The sequence below is a fragment of the Toxorhynchites rutilus genome, chromosome 3 (genome assembly GCF_029784135.1).
Source record: "Toxorhynchites rutilus septentrionalis strain SRP chromosome 3, ASM2978413v1, whole genome shotgun sequence".
Lineage (NCBI taxonomy): Eukaryota > Metazoa > Arthropoda > Insecta > Diptera > Culicidae > Toxorhynchites > Toxorhynchites rutilus.
In genome coordinates this window covers 120,416,038-120,429,138 of record NC_073746.1, presented here as the reverse complement: position 1 = coordinate 120,429,138, position 13,101 = coordinate 120,416,038, and positions in this window count along the sequence as shown.

Sequence of the window (13,101 nt, the reverse complement as noted above, 5' to 3'; positions counted from 1 at the left end):
TTTTTAAGATGTTCAGAGTGTACTACCTCCTTTAGTATTAGTATCAGCTAAATATCACTGAAATAATAGAGAGTGCCGAAATTCGGGCGCTTGTGATCATGATTCAGGTTAGCAATCTCTCTTCCACTTTTACCGTACTGTTTCCATATAATATAATAACGATTTTAAGTTTTTTATATTTTTTTTTATTTAAGTCATTTATTTTTACAGGCTCAGTTACATAGGTTTAAAGGAGCCGAACTCTTAGCTATACTTTTATTAGTATATATCAACATGTTTCCTTAAATCTAGGGTTAATAAAGTAGGAAACCGATTACTCGCGGTCGACTCGAGATTAGAATGGTGACATAGTTTCTTTTGGAAAAGGAGGGGGTATAAGGATATTGTACAATGTTCACACTCGCATTCACACTCACGCTCATCATACTCAATTCTTAAATCTATTATTATATCTATTATGTATATACATTTTAGCTTATTCTATAGTTAGTCAGAAGGGAAACAGTCGCTCGCGAAGGAAAAAAAAGGAGAGGATAAGGGTGTACGGACAATCACACACGAAGATCGATAGTTTTAAGGAAAACATATATTAGGGACATGTAATGGATGTCTAACCGAACGATTTTAAGTTGTTATGAATTAAAATGAAAAGGTTTACCTCATGTTATTTTTTTTTCTTGGAGCACGTGTTCTTGATTCTCACTTAACTATTTTTCACTCCTCGGATAAAATTCATTGGTTACGGTATTGCCACTGCGCAAAGCATCCTTACTTAACCATTTATCTCTACATTTCCTGATATTCTACTAAAACTTATCATTATAATATAAAATCAATATCAATCACAAATTTTGTTTAATATTTTTTTCCCAATTTTCGGAAAAATTTATTACTTTATTACATAGAATATATATTCAGTACGGGAAAATATATTTCCATTTTAATTTATTTTTAAAAGTTTGTTTATTGCGCCTTAAAATCCATTATAATTTTTTTGATTCTCTATGACAGCACGCGAAGTTGAATGCTTATGAAATATTCAATTCTATAAACAAAATATTTCTATCAAAAGATTTTCTCATTGTACATAAATACAGTGATAACTATCCTAAGAAGGTAACTTCAACAATGTAGTATCAATCTTTAGTCTCCTGAACGCCTGCACGACAAGTCAGACAAAGAGGGATTAGCATGGATCGTGTTAGACATTGTGGAGTCAAACGACATATTATCGATAATCTATCCAAATAACAAGTTTGAAAACTGTTGTAACAAAACAAACCTCCAAACTCCTAAATTGGCGAAAAACCATGAAAATTTTTTGCTTTTTCCCGTTGTGTGTTCAAAAGCCTCCTCTGCCTAAGCTCTATCTGGAGGATAAACAAAACATTTGCTTTAGAAATCGAAATACATTGACCGAATGCGCCCAAATGCAGGCAACATTGATGCGCTTGTTCCGATCCGATGAAATATTTCAGCACGGTGCAGCGTTTAGGAAGACATACACCATATATAATTTTATAAGGTTAGTTATTATAATGAATTCGAACAAACAATTAGTACTTGGAATATTCTTTCGAGCTGGTGTAAATCCTTAGAACAATTCGAATTGTATACCAAATACTGTACTGTAGTACTGTACGTGTCAAATAGTATTATCAACTTAAAGCTATATGACTCCTTGAAACCCAATTTTTTTTAATAAATCAAAATTAAATTCTACAGAAAAAGAGTTACCGCCGATGGGGGTAGAATTTGGTGAAAACGGAGAAAAACTTCGATGAATTATTAAACAATAACACAGTTAACTACTTTACATTGGAAATAGTCAAAATATGTCCTCTATTATCTTTTAGTGTTTTGAAATATCATTTCTTCTCGAAAATAATTATACTCGTATTTTTTATTTCGTCATTATACTGATCATTGCCAGGTAAGGCTGGTTCAAAAAAATCACGATTTAAAAAAAAATAACTTTGCTACCACTGGATCGATTTTTGTCGAAACTTTACAGATTTGAATAATCGCGATTTTTTGAACCAGTCTATCCAGTGGCACTAACGTCCCTAGAGTAACTTTGCCGTCTCAACGTAAGTAAGAATTACCGTTCTGAATCATACTTCGGACGCTTAAGGCATTTGATGTAGAAAACAGATCTAAACTTTATGCACAAGTATTATTTGGTTGATATTTTTATTAAATTTGTTAAATAACTTTTTAAGCTTTCTACTTTGGTGCCTATTTGATTGTAAACATCAACAATTATCGAATAAAAATGTTTTTCAATTGAAGCGAATAAGAATCAAATTTCGGACACTATTTATGAAAAAAATCAAATTTCGGACAGAGTGAATTCGAATTTCGGACACTCTGTTTGCATAACGGTTTCTTGTGGTTTTAAGCTCAACTTCTATTTCTGTACAATTACTAACGTAATAAAATGATCAAACATGACAGAAATGAAGTGTTTGGGTATTTTGGTTATTGTTCAAGGTATATTTGAAGATGCATTTTCCATTTTTAAGTGAACGAATAATGATTATTACGCTGTTGGCAGGTAGATACGGTCTGAAAATTGGTAACTTAATGGTGGTATCGGTTCTGAGGCAATGGTGTGTCGCAGAACGAAGCCCAAAGAATATTTTGATTCTTTATGACAATACCTAAAGCGTTACAGAAGGGTTTTTAAAAATTCGAATAATTGCCAAAATAGCGGCCATTTTTGTTGAAAATGAGTTATTTTTCATGAAAATCGCTGTTTAGAAGCTCATAAAAAATCGAAAAAAAAGATATCAAAAACAGGCTATGTAACGCTTTAGATAATTCATATTTACATACTGATAAAAAATCTCAGTCAAATCGGTCGAGTAGATCCTGAGATATACCACCAGCTGAAAAAAATGGTTTCGAGAAAAACGCGTTTAAAAATTCGTACAGAAATACTATATTCCTTAAGGTGATCTTATACTTTTGGCTGTAACTAGTGATCCCGTTTCGATTTGTTTATTAATCGCATATTGAACCGTACAGGTTTTATTTTCCTCTGAATTTCAAATAGATTGATCAAGGCGAATTATTGGTTCGCTTCGATTATTAAAATATAATAAGAATGTTACACTTACTTTCCTCAGAACTAGCAAATTCTTTTCCTTGGAGAATAGTCGTGTCGATGTTGAGATCGATTTCGATGAAATCCGCTGGTCCTTCTACCTCATCAGATACTGTTCTCCATAAATGGAAAAACTGAATTTCTTCAGGATCGCCAGTCCACATCAAGTTTCCAGATCTTCTTCAACTTTGTCCTTATTGTATTTATGCTTCGCATCCATAATAAACCTGAAAACATACATTGTAGTATCACCAATTTTAACTGTCCGAAATATGAATCGTAGGGAATAAATTCGATTCAGATTTCAGACATTTTATTTTATGATTTTTTGAAGAAAAATTACAATATACTTCTATTTTATAATCAACTGTGAAACCCTTACCGAGCAAATACAGTTAACTGGTAACGATGATGATCAGGGATGAAACATGAGAAAAATTGAACTATTAATAAACAGTAATATCACAGCAGTGGAACTCCATACAATTCACTAACTAAAAAGTGTCCACATTTTCATCGCTTGTTTACGTGAAGAATATAATTTTTTCAGGCACACTTTATTTGAGAGTGTATGGATTTCTAGCTGTCTTGACGCAAGGTCTTTAATGAAGAATGAGAAGATGGGAAGGTTTATATAAACATGTTTATAGTTACATAAGTTTATTCAAATATTAATATTGCTCTTATTTAACTATTCAGTGCAATTTTATCAAAATTTGAAAGAGAAATTAAAAAAATATTTTTCTGAGATGGTTATTAAAAATCCATGATTAATATTGCTTTATTATTTACCCTCCATTATTTGTTAATTTCTCTTGCTTTTCGTTCTTTGACCTATCATTTTAACAATTCAATTTGAGAGGTTTAAAATTGAGACAAGATAAAAATTTGGTGTGAAAGAGCGAATTGTGTAAAATTAAGTCGCAAATTCTCTAAGCGTTATAATTAAAGTTTTTCTGTAGTATTTAATTTTTGAGTTTGTGTGAATGACAGATTAAAGTTGATTCATAAAAGAATAAGATTTCATTTGATATGACGATTTTTTAAATCGACTCAATGGTTGTAAAGTAATGACGTTTTGTAAGAAATCTTACTTACTTAATCAGCAAAAGGCCCTAGTGGCATGTGCTGTACACAAAAGTTGTCTCCATTCACATGAATTTTATATTTTTTCCAATTCTTAACTTTCATAACTTTCCGTTATCCGTAAACATGCCAAGCAGTAACTTAAAAAAAACAAACTCATAAACGACAAAAACAGTCTTAGATTGCATATTTCTTATATATTGTTCACAGTTTTACAGTACCATTTGCTTATTGGCATTTTTTTAGTTGGAGTGCCTTTTAATTGGCGGTTCACCAGTTGGAGCACGCGCCAATCAAAAAGCAATCATCTGTCATAATTGTATGTCAGTTTTACTCTGTTGTTCCAATGCCATTTTTATTGAAGGGTCTTTGAACGTTAAACTCAAAAAATGAAGGCACAGTATAAAAGTATTTAGTTTTGCAGTTGGTTTGACAAATGTATTCGTTTGAAAACATTTATTAAGATATATACATATATAAAGTGAATTATATCACATCCACTATTCAAGGAAGTTAATGATATTTTCTAGCATCAATCCAAATGCAGTAATTCTAATTATTATTATGGCCGCACTAAAAGACATGAAAAACAACAAAAAAAACGCGAACTTTGAAATTTGTGAACTATTGCAGTATTACTTCAGCCATTCCATGCCAAACTGATATAATGGTTTTCAGATTTTTGGAAAATTGGTAGCTTGTTTTCGTTATGGTAAAACATTGAACCTGTATTATTATTTTTTTGGGTGATTCGATTTTTTTCACTTTTTCCCAAAATGACTTTTATCAAAAACTCATAACTTTTGAACCACTGAGCCGATTCAGATGATCGATACATCAAATTGAAGTAAATTTGCTAGTCTTTTTAGAAAAATATCAAACTTCCAAGAAATTTAAATTTTGTTTTCGTAATTCTTGATTGTATCCGTTTTTATAGTTTACATGGTTTCGGGACCAACGGCGCTATATTTTTCTATATTTTTTCTTGAAAACTGAGGATTTTTTTACACATTTATATTTTTTACTCAAAATTAGATATATGCTTTTTTCTTTTTTTCTTTTTTAGAGTTAACCGATAGTTCGGAATATTAATTTCTTCCCCTTTTTCCTATTCTCAAAAATTCATAACATTTGAACTGCTAGAGCGATTCAGATGATCGATATATCAAATTAAAGCCAAGAATGTTTTGGAAAAATATTGCACTTGCGTAAAAATTAATTTTGTTTTCGTGATTAATAATTGTATCTGTTTTTCATAAATAAAAAAAAAAATTTTGCAAGTGTGAAATTATTGACTTAAATTAACTATGTCGATTATATGAATCGATTCAGTAGATCAAAAGTTATGAATTTTGAAAAAACGTCATTTTTGGAAAAAAGGAGAAAAATGATTTTTTGAACCATCGGTTAGTTTTGAAAAATCATAATTTAAAAACGAAGAACACATTTTTGGATATGTTATCTAAAAAATCCTCAGCTTTCTAGAAAAAATATAAAAAACATAGCGCCCTTGAATGAAAACTATAAAGAACAATTACGATAAATAATCAAGAAAACAAAATTATTTTTTTTTGCAAGTATAGTATTTAAAAAAAAACTGGCTAACTGGCCAATTTGATATGTCGATCATCTGAATCGGTTTAGTAGTTCAAAAGATATGAATCTAAAAAAATATTTTTGGAAAAAAGGAGAAAACTAGATTTTTCGAACCACCCTAAAATGGAATGGGATCTAATATTTAACGAAAAGGAACAAAACTACCAAAAAAACACGAAAAAAAACACGAAAATCTGAGAACCACTATGTCGGTTTGGCATGGAATCTATATATAATACTAAAAAAATATAGTTTGGTGTTAATTTCCCCTGCAACTAAAAAACTGATTACTAGAAACTAATTGACGTTAACGTTTTATTACCTTGTAAATTCTAGATACAATACCAACAGAGGGTATTTTAAAAAATAAAAATAGCTTTTTATGGGGTGTGTTCAAAACTGAAAAAAAAAAATTATCAGAAATAATATTTTTATGTGGTTTTTTAAGCATACATACATTATTTAGTCGTATAATTATTGTATCATTCAATTTATTCCGATAAGAATGCTTTAAAATATTTCAACTGATGTTCTTACCACATTTTAATTTTTTTTATTCATAGTCCAGTTTCTATGGCGAAGCTTCATTCGTAAATTACACATTTGTCATCATTGGTGGAATACGATCATAAATGTTGTTATGAATAGCACAGCAAGTTATGATTAAAATACATATGGATTTATTTTGATAATGCATTATACATAAACCGATAAAAATGCATTATAATATCTATCCACAGCGTTTTAGCGTCTATATGTATATTTTATTCAATTTCGTTTCATAATTTCTATCCCATTCGCCGTGTTTATCCAAGGGGATAATCTAAACAATCAATTGTGACATTAATTTCATAGTTTTATTATCAGGGCATTAAGAATCTGAGAACCACTATGTCGGTTTGGCATGGAATCTATATATAATACTAAAAAAATATAGTTTGGTGTTAATTTCCCCTGCAACTAAAAAACTGATTACTAGAAACTAATTGACGTTAACGTTTTATTACCTTGTAAATTCTAGATACAATACCAACAGAGGGTATTTTAAAAAATAAAAATAGCTTTTTATGGGGTGTGTTCAAAACTGAAAAAAAAAATTATCAGAAATAATATTTTTATGTGGTTTTTTAAGCATACATACATTATTTAGTCGTATAATTATTGTATCATTCAATTTATTCCGATAAGAATGCTTTAAAATATTTCAACTGATGTTCTTACCACATTTTAATTTTTTTTATTCATAGTCCAGTTTCTATGGCGAAGCTTCATTCGTAAATTACACATTTGTCATCATTGGTGGAATACGATCATAAATGTTGTTATGAATAGCACAGCAAGTTATGATTAAAATACATATGGATTTATTTTGATAATGCATTATACATAAACCGATAAAAATGCATTATAATATCTATCCACAGCGTTTTAGCGTCTATATGTATATTTTATTCAATTTCGTTTCATAATTTCTATCCCATTCGCCGTGTTTATCCAAGGGGATAATCTAAACAATCAATTGTGACATTAATTTCATAGTTTTATTATCAGGGCATTAAGAATTTTAAGATATTATTACAAACTGTCCGAAATATGATTCAGAACGGTACTTGCGTACCTAGTTGAAATTTCTAAGCCGAATAACACGCCTTCAATGAATGAATGGCAAAGAATGGCAATCTATAGATACGCTAAATTCTGAAAGATTGTACAACTTTTTTCTTTGATTTTTTTTTAAATACAATAAGTTGGCCTTTTTTCATGCTCGACAACACGTGTGGAGCAATCAATGGGAAAATCCGAACGGGACCATCTTGACAAAAGATCTCGATACCGCCCACTATAGCCAGATCGGAAGTTCCATTCGTGTCGAACGTGGCCGTACCAGAGGATCCAGTTGTTTACGAGGGGCAGCCGTCTCACCGCTACCCAGTGGAGCTAAAATTAGCTGCTACTGCCGAGGCTGTGATCCGCTGTCCCGGCGAAACTATCACCATGCCAACTGGGCCGGGTTCCAACCAAATGACGACAACAGCATCTACTTGGATCGGCTTTTGGGTTCCCCCGTTGTCGTTGGGAGATGTTGTGAAGGGTAGCGGTCTTCGGTACCACCTGCTTATTGGAAATATGAAATTGAAGCGGACCGGCAACTCTTTTCTGGCATCCGATCCTGCATTTTTTGCAGAGTGCGAAATACGTTCTTCAATTCTTGTCAGTCCCCACTGAAACTTTGGATGAGAATTAGATTTCTCTCATCAAATAGGCATTGTATGTGATAGAGTAACACGTTTTTTGCTAGTGAAAACCCTGAACTGATAATAAAATTGAAATTAATGAAATTCAATTAATTAAAGAACATGGCGAAACAATTTGTATTCAAATTCCAACGATTTTAAACTGCCTTAAGAGCTGCTGAACTGATAGAGATTAATTTATCTCTCTAAATGGATATCGTCACCAGACTTCGGCACTGTCATTGGTCATCACGTATAAAGTGACAGCCAAGCTCAGATGCTGAAAATGTGTATAAACGCATTGCACCAGCCAACTGAAATTCTAGTCATAGCGTCTTTATTATAATGCATAAACAAACTTGCTGCAATGAACGAATACGAGTTCAAAACTCCGCTGTTGTTTATACTTTCAATGTCAAAGGCAACAAATTCATCACAATCAATTCGAATATCGTCAATATGATAAGTCAATTTTTAAAAATTTAAAAAAAATTAGTAAGGCATCTAGAGCAGCGGTACTCAACTTTTTTCCATACGGGCCACAAACACGTGTTAGTCATGATGTCGCGGACCATAAAAATAAATAAATAATGAAGGGTGATGTCCAAGTTACGACCGCATTGTTATAATGGAACTACGAAAGTATTGCCGGCGAAAACAAACATGAAAGAAATTTTATAATAAAACTTTTTGACACAAATATTTGATAGCAATGAAATAGGCCGATAAATGAATGCTTTCACTGAGTGACGAGCGCGAACGTTTCGCGAAACAATTTTAGTAGATTATTCAAAGCATTAACATGTACTGTTGATTACTCGCTGTCTAGAAATCTGAAACTGAAATACTGAACTTTTAGAATATCTACGTAGGTTTTCAGTATCTCTTAGCACAATTACATCTCCAACGCACAATTACATCTCATTTTAAAAAAAGATTACCTCTCAACTGGAGAGTCAAAACGAATCTGATTTTATTTACTTCAACTTAACTTAACTTAGCCTCGCTATACGTTATCTGAGTTATGATTGTTTATTATTTATAAACGCGCTACGGAATATTTGGATATAGGAATATTTAGACAGGTCATCAAAAAATGTGTCGCTACACATCGTGTCGCGATGTGCCATGCTGCTGCGCCGAGTGCCGTGGTAACTTTCATATTCAGCATCCAGTTGTCGGACGGCAGCAAAGCTTTCCAAATAGAATTTCTCAAGTTATTTAGTTTAGTTTTTCAAATTGGGCTTTTTCAAGGGTAAAGGCGAATGAACTGAGAAAGCTTAAAGCCTCTATAATTCAAAACAACATTATTACAACAATAAATCTCAAAATATTCTGAATTCACTGAAGCTTCCTTCAGCCAAAAACACAGTTCCAATCGCCCTAAAAAAGGCCGATGGGTTTGCGTTGTTTTGTAGATACAGTTGAAGATGGTTAACTCATTCTTGTTCTCGTGAAAACAATCAGTTTCATAAGGACGAGTTTCCTTACAAGAATCGTTTGTTTTAGGCTGAAAAACCTGAATTCACGATGCTACATGACACATGAGAAACAGATTCGATTTTGATGAATCGACGCTCAAGTCTAGGGCAATGTTTAATCCCATAAACTTTTCCAATTTGACTAGCATTAACGTTGTGTTAGAAGCGTTCCCAGGACTCTGCAATGGGAATGTACAATATGTGGAGAATTAATTATGTGGCCTAAAGATAAAAGTACTCCGTAAGGAAAACACAATTTCAGAAAACGAGCATGTGCAGAGTTGGTGAACATAAATTGGATGCCTAAAAAAATTGACGGTTCGTTCGCATTTTCGGCGCTTCGATGCCTTGTTTGTAACGTTCACACTATGCCTCACTCCTCGGCAACTGTCGAGCGATTTTTTTCTGAATATAATCAGAACAAAACTAAGCTTTGAAATCGGCTCAGCAACGATACGATGAACGCTATTTTGAGATCAAAATATTTGGTCAACCATCGTGATGGCAGCTCGAAAATTTAAAAAAAAATTATAGTTATTCAGAAAATTTATGTATAAGCATCATCAAATAAACGAATGACTAGCAAATGTAAATGTAATATTTGTAATAAATAAATGAGTATTTTTATATCGCTAATATTTTTTTCTCTACAACGAATGTTTTTGATTGTACAGATTTTTGTTATAGATTTTTGGAAAAATAGTACAGATGAGAAAGATTTTTGACCCCTCTGGTACAGATTTAGATGTGGCAACACTGGTGGCAACCACTTACTAAAAGGAACGTATTTTAGTTCAAGATGTCGCTATCGAATATGGTTTGAATCGCCCAACTGATTCCGGGGACATGTTCGGAACAAACTCCGATGAGGTGAGGGTGAGGTTCTCCTGGGAACCACTCTCCCAATTCCATTTCCTGGGGAGCGGTGAGGCATCTGAAGTAGATGGAAATATGTCCCAATAACCTTCAACTAACTGGAATCATGCCGGCTTACTCCACTCAACGGATGACGATCATACCCCAACAGCATACATTTCTCAAGGAGACTATTTCTATTAATTTATTGCTTTAACTTAACTCAACTCGAATCCCAGGGATAGTTAACAATACAAGGAACAAACTGTAGAACAACGAAAAATGATATGAAACCTCGTTCAAGAATAAAAGATTAAATTCCACTACCGCAAAATTACATCCGGTTGCACGTCATCGGTACTCGCGTTTGTTTTGATTAATATTCTAACATTTCACGAATCACGGTGGGTTGGATTTTATTTAAAACGTCTAAAATAATAACATGTACATTATTCAAAAACATAGTTAATTGGAGTTTTCTAGTAAAACTCGGGGGGTGCCGGTCTTACCTCCAGGGACGGGCTTACCCTCAGTTCCCTTAACAGTTGATATTCATTTTACTAAAATGAAATTCAATATTAAAGTTTCCAAACACCAAGATGACTATGACATCGAGTGAAAAAATTAACTTCAAAACTTTTTAAAGAACAAAATTTCATATGTTCCTATGTTCCTACTAATCGGTTCATACTAAATGGTTGTCATTTTGATTTTCGCCTGGAATGTACAGATTTTCAATGCAATGTAGTCTGAAAATATGAACATTTGAGAGTACCCGAAGATGATTTATTTCAACGCAGTGTTGTTCTGGGTGATTGGTAGGGTGCCAATGAAAATGGTCATCTCTAATTTCAAAAAGTTACCTCATAAAAAATGTTCACCACCTCGAAAAAACACCCTATGACAAACATTAGTTCAATCGGACTTAGGGAAGAATGTAGCGAAGCGGTCAAAGTTTGAGTTTTCAGAAAATCGAAAAATCATCCAAGGGGGAGAGTAAAGGAAATCGGGATTTTCGATTTTTTTTTATGCCAAATGTCAAAAACACTAATGCAACACCAATAAATTAGGTTCTAGTGAGCTAATATGTTGCATATGGTTTTTCGATTTTCTAAAAACTCAAACTTTGACCGCTTTGCGCCACTCTGCCTTAACTCCGATTGAGGTGATATTTGGCATAGGATGTTTTTTCGAGTTAGTAAACATTTTGTATAGGGTAACTTTTTGAAATTTTAGGGTTGAGTTTTCCCATACTTTCACTGGCACCCTAGTCATTGGTTGCTGATCAGACATGACCGGTCTTGACTAACGCTTCCACACAAAAATGTCTATGCCGGCCAAGTACTTCTTCACCGTTTGGCCGGTTGCTCCAAACTCATATCCCAAGGCGCGGATTGGCGAGACCACGTTGCTCTCGGTCTTCCTCTTCAACTTTTGCTGCACTTTACGGTCGCACAACACCATGTTCTACATGAAATATGAAAAATTCAGCAAGGTATGTTTTTCCGATATTCAGCAATTCGGTGAAAAATATCTACCAAAAACTCAGCTATGATTTTGCTCAAATCTCGTATATTTCTTCCTGTTAGAAAAATTTCAGATTCGTATTTTCTATTTAGGGTGCACAGTTCAGAATTAGGGTAGTCTGAAAAATCGAGTGTTTTACCAATACGAAAGGATTTTTGAAAATTTGAAACCATTGAACCACTCAACCGATTTGGAGTTTCTTAAATGTAAATAAATATATTTTAGTAAACTTCTCTAACCAGTCATCTTTTTCAATTTATGGACATCGGATTTCGAGACTCTTGACATTTTCACCGCGTTTATCGATGATTACTTCGGGCTCGGCTTCGGGTTTGCAAAGAGCCACCACTTTTGAATGAGTTTTAGGATCAGCTGCCACTTCTCGATCTCCGAACTCCGCCTGCGAATGACGGACCTCTATAGTAGCATATCCGAAAAAGAACAGGAAGTTATTGAGAACAAGAGCGGAAGGTCTAAAGCTCCGATGGAGTTTGGTTGTAATAAAGGGTGTGTCACATCAAATTGCATCACGGAAAAAACGCTGTAGAAATTCGCCCGGTAGACCGATCCTTTTGAAAATTTTAGACAGTAAAATAAAAACTATTAAACAACTTTTGGCATTTTCTTTTTATTCATACTTCGAGCCCAAGCCCGTATGCTCGCACCTTCCTCTTTACCCCGTCCATAAGGTTCTGTACAACGTCAGGTTGTAGTTTTTTTTTAACAGAAATCCATTTTCTCTTGAAGTCCGCCACCGATTTGACAACTTTTGGGTTCTTCCGGAGGGCCTGCTTCATAATCGCCCAATATTTCTATATTGGGCGAAGCTCCGGCGCGTTGGGCGGGTTCATTTCCTTTGGCACGAAGGTGACCCCGTTGGCTTCGTACCACTCCAACACGTCCTTTGAATAGTGGCACGAAGCGAGATCCGGCCAGAAGATGGTCGGGCCCTCGTGCTGCTTCAATAGTGGTAGTAAGCGCTTCTGTAGGCACTCCTTAAGGTAAACCTGCCCGTTTACCGTGCCGGTCATCACGAAGGGGGCGCTCCGCTTTCCGCAAGAGCAGATCGCTTGCCACACCATGTACTTTTTGGCAAACTTGGATAGTTTCTGCTTGCGAATCTCCTCCGGAACGCTGAATTTGTCCTCTGCGGAGAAGAACAACAGGCCCGGCAGCTGACGAAAGTCCGCTTTGACGTAGGTTTCGTCGTCCA